The 13,851-nt window shown below is 37.8% G+C and overlaps 1 protein-coding gene across 5 annotated transcripts in view; it reads left to right on the forward strand.

Moving 5' to 3' along the window:
- zdhhc15b (zDHHC palmitoyltransferase 15b) overlaps positions 1 to 13,851 on the forward strand; it is a 77,461-nt gene that overhangs the window by 16,366 nt on the left and 47,244 nt on the right. For all 5 annotated transcript variants that reach the window (XM_088432216.1, XM_088432215.1, XM_088432217.1 and 2 more), the window contains one exon: positions 4,345 to 4,404. The gene's annotated coding sequence lies outside the window, so the exon portion shown is untranslated. The remainder of the gene's footprint in view (positions 1 to 4,344; positions 4,405 to 13,851) is intronic.

The following is a 13,851-nucleotide window of genomic DNA, read 5'->3' on the forward strand; positions in this document are numbered from 1 at the left end:
ATATATATATATATATATATATATATATATATATATATATATGATATGTTTAGAAAAACCCCACAAATTTTATTGGTTTTAAATACATGTGTATTCTTTCTATTTAAAAGCCATGTACTCATTTGATTTTATTTCTCAAGTTTTTCAGTAGGTTATTTTTTTTTAGCTATTTTGTAGTTTATATTTTATGAGCGAGATCGAGCTCTAAATATGACATCAGAGCCTCTCAATTATTTTTTTTCAAAGCCCATATATATATATATATATATATATATATATATATATATATATATATATATATATATATATATATTATATGTATGTTATATAAGTTAATAATGACATGACATACAAGATTTGGAAAAAAAAAGTAGTGTTATCAGTTAAAAGAACATTTTTAAAAAATTGCACTGATTTTGTTGTTGCTATGCTGTTGCTATGGTGATGCATTTGTCAGACAGGTATTTAAGCTCGAGGTGTTCTACGACACATTGTTGGAACTTCAAGTCAAGCTGTCATGAAGGTGTCTTGTTATTTTCCAAGTGTAGTTTCCAAGTCTAGTTTCCAAGTCTAGTTTTTCTATAGTTTAGTTTTTCAAGCCCAATTTTCCAGATCTAGTTTCCAATGTTGATGAAAATGTCTATATGACTTTGTACAATATCCATATGTCTTTGTACTTTTCCACATCCGTGTCCTATATGATTTCTGGGTCTAAATTCCTCTGATCACGTGGCAGACTTTTTGCGCAAACGAAAATACATTTCAATTTAACCAGAAACGCAAAGTAGACAGCGTATATGAGGCCTGACTTTGAGTTTGAAATATGTTTGAGAGAAAAAAAAAAAACTGGTTTTGATCTTCCTTCCATTTTTCTTTACGTGAAAAACATTCGGGCGTCCCGCTGAGACAGTACAACTTGACACCCTCCGAAGCATGCAGGCCTGCTTCTTGCGACCATAAATCTCGTCGGGCGTGTCGGGCCGCCATTGAAGTGGACGCAGGGACAGTGGCTTTCAGCACCATGCCGACTATGAAAAGTGGCGAGGGTGACGGATGCCCGGGGGCCCCCGTTCGATGAATTGGCCGAGGGGTTGGCGAGGAGTCAGGTCAAGTGCGGCTTTGTCTCGGCGGACTTCGGGGCGCTCGCTACACAGGGGCCTGAAAGAAAGTTTTGTCTCGGTTAGGGCAGAGATATGAAAGAAAAGAGAGGAGGAGGGACGGAGAGAAAGCTCAATGTGTTGTAAAACAGAAATGATGTGGAGGAAAAACTCATGGATTATTTAATCATCTTCGAAAAATGTGGACATGATTAAAAACTATTTTTCAACGTCTTTAAAACATGGTGATTATTCAACTACCATTACTCAAATTGAAATAATTTAACATTAGTTACAAGTAAAACAATAATATATAAATATCATAGTTTGAAAAACAGTAAATGAAAAAAGAATACATGCTGTTCCAGCTTTGTCCCTCTTGGGCCGGTGTGGTGCATAAATATATAATAAAAATAAACACTTCAAGACACATTTAATATTCAGGTAAGGGTTGAAGAACAAAGCCATGATTAAACTTTATTAATAACATTTGTTATTTGAAGGTAAATCCCTTCTGTAAGATGATCCTTACTAGCCTATCAATGAGGTTTTCCATTGAAATATAGCGATAAGCTAGTGGTGTCTCTCAAATTAAGTACATCTTACGTTTAAATATGAAATGCAGGTATTTTGTTTTGTTGTAGATGTTCAAATGTATTTGTAAATGTGTTGGAGTGTATTTAGAAATACATTTTCCACCAAATCTATCAGGCCACAGGCTGGACATCTCTCTTTCCAAAGGAAGATTCAGGATACAAAAGAGGAAAATTGTTGGCTTATAATAATGACACACGAGACACCAGTGCTCCAACAGTTCACGCGGTAGAACCAACAAACATAAAATTGACATTTGCTCTGGCGAACATTGTACATATTGACCTAAAAACACATACATGTGCGCACTTTCTCTAGAATCGCTTGTTAACTAGCGTTCTTTCGCATCTGACTGCACGTTAGCGAAAGGGCTGAACAACATAACACAGGAAGTACTTTGCATGACCTTCAACTAAACTTTAGTAAACTTACAAGCTCAAAATGATCCCAAAATAAACATCAATACTCCTGTGGAATTATAAATGATGCCTGGATCACTGGAAATGAAAAATAAAAACACACAAACAAAGTTCTCTGCACCCACCAACAACACACCAGCGCCATCTCCAGGCAAACAAATGAACGGCATTCATATTATCAACTGTCACAATTCATATTATTAATTCAAAGGGTTTAGCGTTTTTTTTTTTTTTTTGTCGTTGTTTGGAACATATTAGGCTTTTTACATGTAAAAAGCTCCTCCACTTACGAAAAACGAAGTGACTCCCAGAACAAATTAATTTCATAAGTTCAGTTTTCCAGTTTTACTCCACGCTTTTGTCAAAATTCAAAGTGTAAGTGTAAAAAAAAAAAAAAAAACTCAGAGGCGGTACAGTTTTTTTGGTAGCTAATAGAGTTCCATCTGTTGCTGGTCAGCTGTATTTTATAGTTGACAAGGCAGATTTACGGCTGCGGACACACGCACGCAAACACACACATACATGCACAAACTTAAAATGTTCCCATATGGCGCGAACCTGCCGAGGATATAGAAATAAAGATAATGACCTCAAGTGTACGTCTGCAGCTTTGAAGTCACTCTCCCGGGAGTGCACGCACACACACACACACGCACACGCACGCACACGCACAAAGAGTCCCAATACTCTCGCCGACCTGGATTGGAGGCTAACAAGTGTTTCACCTATTTGTTTGGTTTAGAAAAAAAATCATATGCGTTTTGGGAAAGGTTGCTACAGGTCAGCTTAGCCAAATAAAGTGGATATGTTTTACATATCGATACATGTTGGATTGAATTATGGAGCCTCGTCGGAGGACTGTTTTGACATTTTGGAAAATCTGCTAGTTCATGTTCTCCAAGCTCTTGAGATACAGTATTGCTTTGAAGTGTCGGGAGGGGCGGCTGGCTCTTTCAAAATTTGCTCCGGCGCTTTGGAAATAGCACCATGCATCTCATTAGTTCAACTAATAAAACAAAACAAAACAAGAAGGAATGCTTGGTTATGTAATAGGTTATTTCTTTTTTTTTCTTTTTTCCAAACTTGCAATGTCAAATCTAACTCCCCATAGCCCTCAAGTTGGATGTAGCCTTGATTCTGGATCCTGAAGTCAGAATAGTTTTTTTTATTTATTTATTTTTTAACATTTGTCACCATTTAGTTAAAACTCCTTCACTACCAAAAAAGTTTTTGTCCTTTTTTTCCTCAGTTCAAAAATTCAATATCATACCAGGTATTTGTTTTTTATGTTTTTTCATCTTTTTGTTGGGCTTGAAGGTGTTCTAAATTACACTTGTACTGAATGAGTTAAAGACAAAAATAATATTTAAAAATCTTGTTTATAATTAAACAAAAAAAGGCTAGAAATATTGATTATTGTAATAGTTGTTTAATCTGAATGCTATGAACTTCAAAGATCCATTCGAAAGATTTCAACAAAGATAGAGAAGCCTGAAACGTGGAAAAAAGGCCGAAATGTATAAGCAGGATAATACTTAAGTCAAAAGTCTATTATGTACGTTGCGAAAGTATTAGCGCTCCTTGAACCTTTTTACCTTTGGCCACATCAGGTTTCAACATATATATTAAATTTGATTTGCCAGTAATTATTACGTGTGGGACACTAATGAGAAGTTGAACAAAATTTACACAATATTTTTTTTTTACAAATGTAAAGTTGGATGTGCAAAAATACATATTCCTCGCTGTTTTTCTTAATATTTTTCCTCCTAAGTTGAACCGGATTTATAATATACAATTTTTTAATAATAAAAATAGAACACACTATAAAAAAAGGAACAAAACAAAAGTAAGAAAAAGAAAATCATTCTTTCTCTATTTCAAGAATATTGTTTACAGTGAGTATTTTTGGGAACGTAATCCCAACACTATTCCAATTTTATGTACAGTATTTGTTTGAAGCCTGAATTGTGGCAGTCAAAAATTTCAAGGGGGCTAATACTTTCGCAAGGCAATGTATAAGTCGAAAATCCATTTTACCTGCGCTGTCAGGAAATGATTTAATTGCTCTTCACTTCTATACCTTTATTCAATAACAAGACATTATCTCTAATGCAGCAGCTGTATATGTGGCGAATAGACACAAAATTGAACCAGCTGAATACTTTTCTCTTTAAATTTTAAATATGCAATGTTAGTTTCCCTTAATATCTTTTTTTTTTTTTTTTTTACAGTAAACTTCAATTGGAAGTGGCCAACAGTTTGAAGCAAGCACATGACCTCTTTGGAAAACTGTGAGTAAGAATTAAATCTACTTTTTTTTTAACCTATTATGGCAGAACTTGGCACACATGTTCACAGTATAAAATTTTTAAAAAGAGAAATAGTATAGTGATTTATAAGCTTAACTTTTGCATGGGTCCCCTCTCAACTCACCGACGGTGCAAATATAAATCAATGGTTGCGATTGAGTGACCTTTCACCCCTAATCGTCCTTATGTTGCGGCTCATTGTGGTTTGGGAAAATAAATAATGCTTGGATCAAATCGATTATGTGGACACTGTAACAAGCAACGGATTTGAACTGCAGTCAATGAAGTGACGCAAGACAGCTAGTCAGTTTCGGGAAGGTAAAAACAGGAAACGAAAATATAGTGCGGCCTTCCAGATTAGAAGCCCAAGATATAACTGATCATTAAAAACTAAAGCGCTTGAAGAATTCTTAACACAAAATAAATGCGGTCTCAATGGCGCTGCGTGTGAACAAGGATGGACTCAAATGTTGGGTCAGTCTGCTAGTTCTTTTCTTGAAACCAAGACGGGAACAACCTTGGCTAACACAAACACCGCTAAAAGCTATATGGCGGAGAATGTAAAGCGGAACGTACGAAGCGGCATTCCAGATTAAAAGTAGATCTTTCAAAAAACAATAACACAGGTAAGCAAACAATACAAACTTAACACAGAATAAATCTCATCTTAATGGCTGGGTTTGTGAACGGATTCAGGCTTTGGTTCGGTTTGCTTGCTTCTTTTAAGGAAAATATTGTGGTACAACCTTGGCGCAGTGTTGTCTTATCCGTGGAAATCGGGTCAAAATGGCTCTTTGAATGTTAAGGTTTGCTGACCCCTGAGCTAGACAAATCAAAATATGCTGAAATGTATTAAAATATTGGCCCTTTAACTCAAACACTGCTAGCCCAAGTTAACGTCTATCGCCGTCTATGGCAGTGAACAAATGAAAAAGCTCATGGCAAATGGCCTCGTTCTACTTGTGATACATGACATGTCTGAACTCATCTGATCTGGGATCAGGCTCTTGTGAACCCCTCTTAACCTCAACCACGTGAGGGCACCAAAAGATGATGGGACTTGATGTCGACGGCAAAGTGCTCTTGGGTGGGGGGTCAAAACCCAGCATGTCACCAAAAGCGAGTTGCGCAGAAGAGGCACCCGCTCCCGACCCAGAGAGACGGGCCCGCTATCATCTGTTCTTATTTTACCTTTTGTCAAGCAGCATGTGGAAAATGATCTTCGCTGTGAGTTATTTGCAGAGCTGGATTCCATGTTATTTCATTCCCAAGCAGAGACATAACAGAGAGGGTCTCCACTTTCATGCAGGTGGTCCCTCGGCCTTGTTCAAGGGCGCCGTGTGCGCCGGGGTGGGGGCGGGCGGGCGGGGGTGTAGGGGTTCGGCCTGGATTGCGAGGGGAGGAGGGACAAACAGATGCATTCGGATGTAGGTAATGGTTTAACATTTCACGGCCTACCCACCCATGTAAAGTGTTAATCTATTCACGGGCTAAAACCTGGACCCGCCCACCGCCGACTCTCAACATTTTCAAAACCCACAAGTATACACATTTCAATACATTTGCTGGACCCAAGAATTTGTCATTTTTAGATATTTTAAGTTGAAAATATCCGCTGTGGCAATGGTTCTCAAAGTGGGGTCCGCGGACCCTCGGGGGTCGGTGGCCTGACTGCAGGGGGTCCCTTTGCCATATAAATCATCCCATTTCCATATAAATCATCTTCTTACTTCTCTCTTTAACATCACTAGCAATCTTGGGACCCATGGCTGAACAATTCGAGTTAGAATTAAGCACTAAAATGCACTATGAATACGTTTTTGTAAGCACTCACAGGTGAACAAAGCTTTAACATTCCGCCATGTTGGAAACCGTGATGGCGACCAATAGCAGACCAGCATCTTAGGGAGCCATGACGCCAACCAATAGCAGACGAGTGTGCTCATGACGGAAGCGTTGACGCGTGTATAGACGTATGAGTCACGCACGCTCACTGACCGCCATGTTTGAGTAGGAGTTTTTGTCGTACCGCGAAAAAAATGGTGTCAAGAGGGGACAAAATAATATCATCATAAGGTGAAAATAATACAAGCCAGGGACATCGTAAACTGGGGGTCCACTGTGCATATATATATATATATATATATATATATATATATATATATATATACTTTTTTAATGAAAATATTGACGACTCTTCAATAAAGCAATCAAGTCAACTTATTCATTGTCATTGATGTATTTTCACGTTTTTTTTAAGAGTGCAGACATTCAATCCCAGATATTTAAGTATCGATTTAATACATAAGTATCTAATTTAAAGTACTTAAGTATCAATCATCCGGACTCCTAAAAAACGTGAAAATATATCTCTGAAAATACATCAATTGCTTGCTAATGAGGCGATGAAGCTAGCAAAGCTAAAGCAGTATTTTATTTTATCATATCATTTTTGACTAAATCATTGGAAATTGACCCATGAGGAGGCGTGCAATTTGCAACGCTGATAAATGTTTTTTCTTTTTCTTCTGTTTGCAATGGGGGTCCTTGTAAAATTGATTGTCTAAAAAGGGTCCCTGACTCAAAAATTTTGAGAAACCCTGACCTCAGGGATGGACTAAAAATATTTGTCTTTTGTATAATTTTGTCTAATTACGTACTAAAAGTAAGTTAAGTTTGAAATAACTGAAAATAAAACGTATTTAATCGAGGGATTGAATGCCTAGACAATTAAAAAAAAACATTAAAAAAATGGCTTTGGGATTGAGAGAGTTAATAGTGACATTTAAGTACATTATGCACAAGCTATGAATTTTAAGCATACGTTAAAACTGTTTTGAACTCAATGTGCTATATTGTTGTCTGGATAGTTTGTTTTGGATTCATTCTTTTAAGAAGTCTTAATTTGGGTTTTTACGTCAATTAAAATGGATTCAAATGGTAAATTTCCTGAATGGCTTTTAAAAATCGAATGGCTGTATCGTCCAACTCTATAGATGATTTTGGGGTATTTCTATATTACGAATATCATTTATTGCAAGGATGCTCTGGAACGTAACCCCTACGATCAGGATTAACATGGTAAAATTTTTGTTTTTTGTAATTGAGTTAGGACTATTCAAGTGACAGATCACTGGAGTTGAATTATCATAAATCACAAGAGAATGTTTGCAACTTGAAGGGTGGATCCGTGTAGTGGGAAGCATACCCATAAACTGCAAACATGACGAAACCACATTGTTGATATTTGTAATTCCGTTTTGACTAGGCGAACCGAATTACAGTTTTCTCTATCTGTTGTTTTGACTAGTCACGATTACTTTGCAAATCTTGGTGAATCAACGCAGATGATTCCAAATGTCATTACAAGTGCGTACGATTTTCCAAACCAATCTCTCCAATGATGTTTTCAGACCTCTCGCCCGTCCGAGCGGACGATTGCCAGTTCTCGCGACGCGAGCAATGTTCGCGGCCACGCGTGCTTTCTTCGCTTTAACCTGGAGCGGCGTGACATTGGGGGTTAGTTTGGAGAGCGCGTACGTCTGCGCGCTCACGATGAGGGAAGGGGTCCTCGGAGCCAGACGATTATGTTCGCTACAACCCCGCGCAAGGATCCAGCCTCCAACAGATGTTAGGCGGCCTTTGGAGAGGCCTTGGCACGCCGCCCGGGACCTACCTATCTGCGCAGCTATTTACACGGCCATCCAGCTGCTCGCTCTCCCTTCGTATTTGCATGCCCCCGCTCTCCCCTGGCCTTTTGAAATCAAATACCCGCTCACGCATAAACTTTGATCAATCAAAGCCACTAATTTGTTTAGCTGACAAGACAGCCCAATTCAGGTTCGCTTGCAAGGGGGATGAAAAAGGCCAGGCGGTCCGGATCCCAGAATATCTTTGTGCTGACGCAAACTTTTACCCCGACATTTATTTTTAGTTTCCCTCTCTGGAAAGCATTGCTGATATTCTTACCTGCTCCGCTTTTCTATTCGATCTCTTCTTGGATCTGCTTTCTCGTTCATCGCCACGGACCGGTCCGCGCTTGAGGACTTTAACGTCCACCGGGGGCAGCTCGATGCTTGACAATTTTATCGTCGATTGCGAATAAAATATGAGCTCACCGCGAACGGCAAACTAATGGGCGCTCAGCTTGTTTCTCTTCTCACGCAGAAGTGATGTCGGGAGTTTCGAAGGTACTTTTGAGGCTGCCGCCATTTGCAAGCTCATCTGGTTCCGTAACAGAATGGTAGAGTCCATTCCATGTCAGTTTGTGGGTTGTTTTTGGCTACCAAGTAACGCTCAAAGGCGAGAAGTCATTTTTTTAAGTAGGGCTCCTGGTATTGCCTTGTGCAAAGCTTTCTTTTTTTTCAACTTTGTAGGCTCGTCACCTGTCTCTTGACTGGGCCTTTTCCCTTCCCAAAGATGTGTGTTTCTTTCTCATTTAACTTATTCGCGAGTGACATTTGGGCAGTCGAGTGACCGTAATGAATCCAAGACAATCCGGCCAATTTCAGATAAAAAGGTTTTTCAAAATAAAATAGCTTTCAGACACGGATTTTCTTTCTTTCTTTCTTTCTTTCTTTCTTTCTTTCTTTCTTTCTTTCTTTCTTTCTTTCTTTCTTTCTTTCTTTCTTTCTTTCTTTCTTTCTTTCTTGTGCAATTGGAAGAAAGTGAAGTCAATCAACAGAGGGCGCCGATGTTTTCCCGGCCGACCCTTCCCATTATCTCATGCAAGCGTACGCACTGACAAATGAAGATTCATTAGTTAATTAAACCTGGAAATTCATCCCTTTGTTTGTCTTCAACGTTCCGTCTTCAAATTGGACGTCGCTGTCCATGTAATCAAGGATGTTTGTCCGTCTGACGTGTCTGCTAATATTGGCGTGCGCGCGACCTGCCAGATTGCGGAGGTCATTTGCTGTCAAGAGTGATGCACACTTTGGCGTGACTTTGTAGGCCTGCGCACGAGAAAACTTAGTTTGTTTATCAAATAGGATTAAAAGAAGGCATGTCTTTCCAGTGCTCACGGACATAAAACGGGTCGTCCCAAAGAGACATTTTAATTGACTCACGAGGACGTTTTGGCAATGAGGACGCCCCAAATAATCAATGGGGCCTGTTGGTTCATTGTTGATGAATTCTATTGCAGGCAGAAAATGGAAACAAAAGCCACGTGAAGTCCTCGACGTCTTCAACTTGAATGTTGTGGGGGCAAATATTTGTGAGGTTGAGACAATGTCTCCGCTGGCAAAAAAGCAGAGCGGGGACTGAAACAGGTGCAGCGTGTTCATCACATCCTGATGGAGCCCAGCGAGGGCCAAAAACATATTGGACGTGTTTGCAAACAGATGGCTGATGTTAGCTCACTTTGTCCAGTAAGAAAGGAAAGAAGTCAAGAAAAAAAAAAAAAGAACAATAGTTTAATTGCAAGCGGGACGAAGGACATGAGACAAGCTTGTACTTTAATTTGGAGCAGATCTCGCTTGAGCTATTGGGTGGATTCCAGGTGACTACAACATTCAAACTGCAAAATTGGAAAACCACAAGCAGGTTCAATCATTTCTTGCAATTTAACCTCAACAGTGGATGGACTGGTCACCAGCCAATCACAAGGCACATATAGACAAACTGCCATTACAATAAAAAAAAAGGGACAAAAAGGACATTACGGGTAAAATGTTTTTAGCATTTACCGTTATGTATTTGCAAATATGTTTGAATGTTTATAAATAGGGTTGTTTGTATTCGTGAATATGTTTGGAGGTATTTGTTAGCTACATGCTACATAGCATTTTTTTCTCATTATGCCACAAGGTATTGACCTTTTTATTTAAATTTTTATTTGATTTTCTTAATGATTTTAATTATTGTCTCTATTTTAACATGTTTTTTCCTTAATGCCATTATGAATATTATGAAATTATGAAAGTAAAAAGTGTTTCTTTGTCATTTTTATGTTTTTACTATTATGTCTGTGAGAAGATTTTTGTTTGCTAAATGCGACATAGAATTTTTTCTCATTTTTTTCTCATTTTGCCACAGGGTACTGCACATGTCTTAAAAGTGTTAAAAAATAGGCAAGTAGGTATTGTTTATTACTTATTTTTATTAGTTTATGATGGTTCAGCATTTTTTTCCCCATAATGCCTTTGGGTATTGACTTACGCAAGTACAATATATTGTTTATTACTTATTTTTATTGTTTTATGATTGTTCAGCATTTTTTTTTCCCCATAATGCCTTTGGGTATTGACTTACGCAAGTACAATATATTGTTTATTACTTAATTTTATTGTTTTAGGACTGTTCAGCATTTTTTTCCCATAATGCCTTTGCGTATTGACTTGCGCAAGTATAATAAAAATACCTGTTTATTTATATCAATAAGATAAAAAAACTAAGCAAGTAAACATTGTTTATTAGTAATTTTTGTTGTTTTCATTATGTTTGATTAACTTTTTGCCTCATAATGTTATTGAGTATGAGCTTGCACATATATATTTTTTAGCATTTGATTAACAAGATAAATAGCTAAATCGGCATTGCTTATATGATTTTCCTTGAAGGTTTTAATTATGATCCCTAACTTGTTCACATAATGTTTTTCCATAATGCCATGCATACCGACAACTAATTTTTAATTTTTTATGAAATAATACATTCTTTTTTAAATTTATTTATTTAATTTATTTTTTTCTACCAATACATTCAAAAATTTTCTAAGTGAACATTGTTTCTTTGTAATCTTTATGTTTTTACTATTACGTCTGTTTGCCATGTTTTTCCCATATGCCGCAGTTGTATGCACATGCGCAAGGAAAAAAAAAAGTTTAGTAGTAACTTTTAGTTTTATTATTAGGTCTGTTCAACATTTTTTTAATATAATGCCATAGGGTTTATACACAAGGAAAAAAAGAGTTTATATATTTAGCATTTGATCCGCATGATACCAATACTTTGAGAAATTAAGTAAGTAAATCTTTGTTATTAGTATTTTTTTATGGTTTTGTTACAAACGTTTGGCATTTTTTTTCCCCCATATGCCCAAGTCAATACCCTGCATTTAGCCTACAAGTACAATAAAACGTACTTGCAAATACATTTAAACATATTTAAAAACGTTATTTGAACGTTTTTCCAAATACATACAGCTAAATGCGAAAAACATAGAAATATTTCCCATAATGCCATTCCAAATATGTACAGCTAAACGCTAAATACATACATTTCCCATAACGCCATTTTTTTCAAAGGGAACTCAAGTCAAAAATTGGTTCTATGTGGTCCCACTAGTCTAAACATGGTTTCTGGTTAATATTATACAGTGGACCCCTGTGTTACAGCGTCCCTGACTTATGTTTTTTTCATGTTGCGATGTGGAATACTGAGTTTTACGGTATTTTCTCGGCTTTGCGACAAAAACAACTGTCATGACCCTAAGGGGTTGGCTGTTTTGTGTTGTTTTGTCTCTATCTGCAGGCGATTTGAGGTAATTGCACTTATTTTCTGTTGCCGTCACATGACGGAGATGCTGGTCTGCTATTGGTCGGCCTCACTGGTTTCTAAATGGCGGAATGGTAAAGCTTTGTTCTATCGAGAGTGGTTACAAAACCGTATTTATAGTGCATTTTACTGCTTAATTTGAAGTTGAAAGGGTTAGCCATGGCTCCCAAGATTGCTAGTTATGTTAAAGAGAGACATAAATAGATGATTTATATGGAAACGATGCTGGAAATAAACCCTTATTAGGGAATATGGGCATAACAAGAGGCACTCAAAGGTAAATAAATCTTTTCTATATTTTTTATTTATGATGTTTTCTGATTGTATACATGTATATTAAATATACGTAGCACTTACTGTACTATTTTGGCACCAATTTTTAATATGTATGACCAATTTTGATGTTTTTACCTGGAGTTCAAAATTAATTAGCTATTTAACAAAGGTTTGGATTGCCCGCTATAGGGTGAATTTGCCTTACCAGCCCAACCGTGGAACGGAATAATCTCGTAACATGGGGGCCCACTGTACTTAGGGTTAGGTGAAAACCACTTGTATTTTGCCATCTTAGAGGGCCGCAATTTTGCCACCTACTGTAAACCGAAAATGCTCAGGGCTCAGGTAACGGCCAATTATGGCTGAAATTGGATATGTGCAAGCAGAGCTGTGATTGGTCATGAACTGAGTGTTAAGCATCTGTGATGTCATTTCTGGTGGACGGCGAGTGACAAAATGGGTGCCTCTTGAGATGGATAAAATTAGTATTTTTTACCCCTTGATTAAAAGTCTTACCAATACAATATTAATCAGAATGTTGTGTTTAGACTGGGGCCACAAAGAATAAATTATTATCAAGAAATTTTTTCACTTGACTTCCCCTTTAAATACAGCTCTCGTACTGATCCTTATTTGCCCGTGCAGATGTCTTTTGCCATTTTGTTTGAACCTGTGGTTTTCCACAGTGTTTTTCTGTCCATTGCGTGTCATATTTTCTAGCATTCCCCATTCACGTGCCCCCCTTACACACGCACACCTTCATCTTCCATGTTTGTATCACAGCTTTATTTCTCTTGTAAGGTCACGCAGCACAGCACAGCTGGCATCAATATGGCAGCCGTCTTTCTCCATCCAGCTCTGGAAACTTATATTCATAGAGCTAATCAGTTTAAGAGATAATGAAAACAGAGATTGTTTACAGAGATTAGACCTGGGCAAATGGAGTAATCAGCGTCTTGAGAGTCCACTGACAGCGCCGCGCGCGGCAAATCCGAAACTCTCTGGGCCTTGATGCCACGGCAGATAGAAGATAGGCGACGTTCTCCTGGTTCTCCGTTTTCTTTGCCGGAACGAAATTAGTCAGCGTCTAACAGACGGGGCACCTGTCGGCCAGATGTGTTTGAGTAATGAGCAAAGAAGAACATGAAGTAAGCGTTTTGAGAAAAAAATGTGGAGAGAAAAATTAATCTAGGGGCCTAATTTGACTCCAAATATGCATTTGATGACTTCACAGAGGTGCTACATCTTCAACATATTTGCAACCATAAACTGCAATGAAGCGTATTAGTGACAGCTTGTTGCTCGTATTGTGTTGTTGTTGCCGGAGCAATTTGAGCCCGTTCCCGTTTTATTGATTGGATGGACACAGAGGGCCTGGTGCTAATTGGAGAGGGCCTTCCTCATAAGACATGAAAGAAATTTATCAGCGTCTCTCATCTCATCCAACAAGGGGTCACACATATGTTTAGAATTTAAGATACTTTTACTACCAGCCAAACAGAAATCGAACACTCTTAAAAATGCTGGCTTCGAAGGAACTTAAATTCAGTGAAGTAGCTAAGCTAGCGCTGGGTCCAAAAAGGACCAAGCAATGCTCGTTTTTTTCTACTCACTGCATCAGGGTTAAGGATTTGACCCAACGTTAGAACAACA

Source organism: Hippichthys cyanospilos, chromosome 13, assembly GCF_059441005.1.
Source record: "Hippichthys cyanospilos isolate Australia breed blue-spotted pipefish chromosome 13, RoL_Hcya_1.0, whole genome shotgun sequence".
Lineage (NCBI taxonomy): Eukaryota > Metazoa > Chordata > Actinopteri > Syngnathiformes > Syngnathidae > Hippichthys > Hippichthys cyanospilos.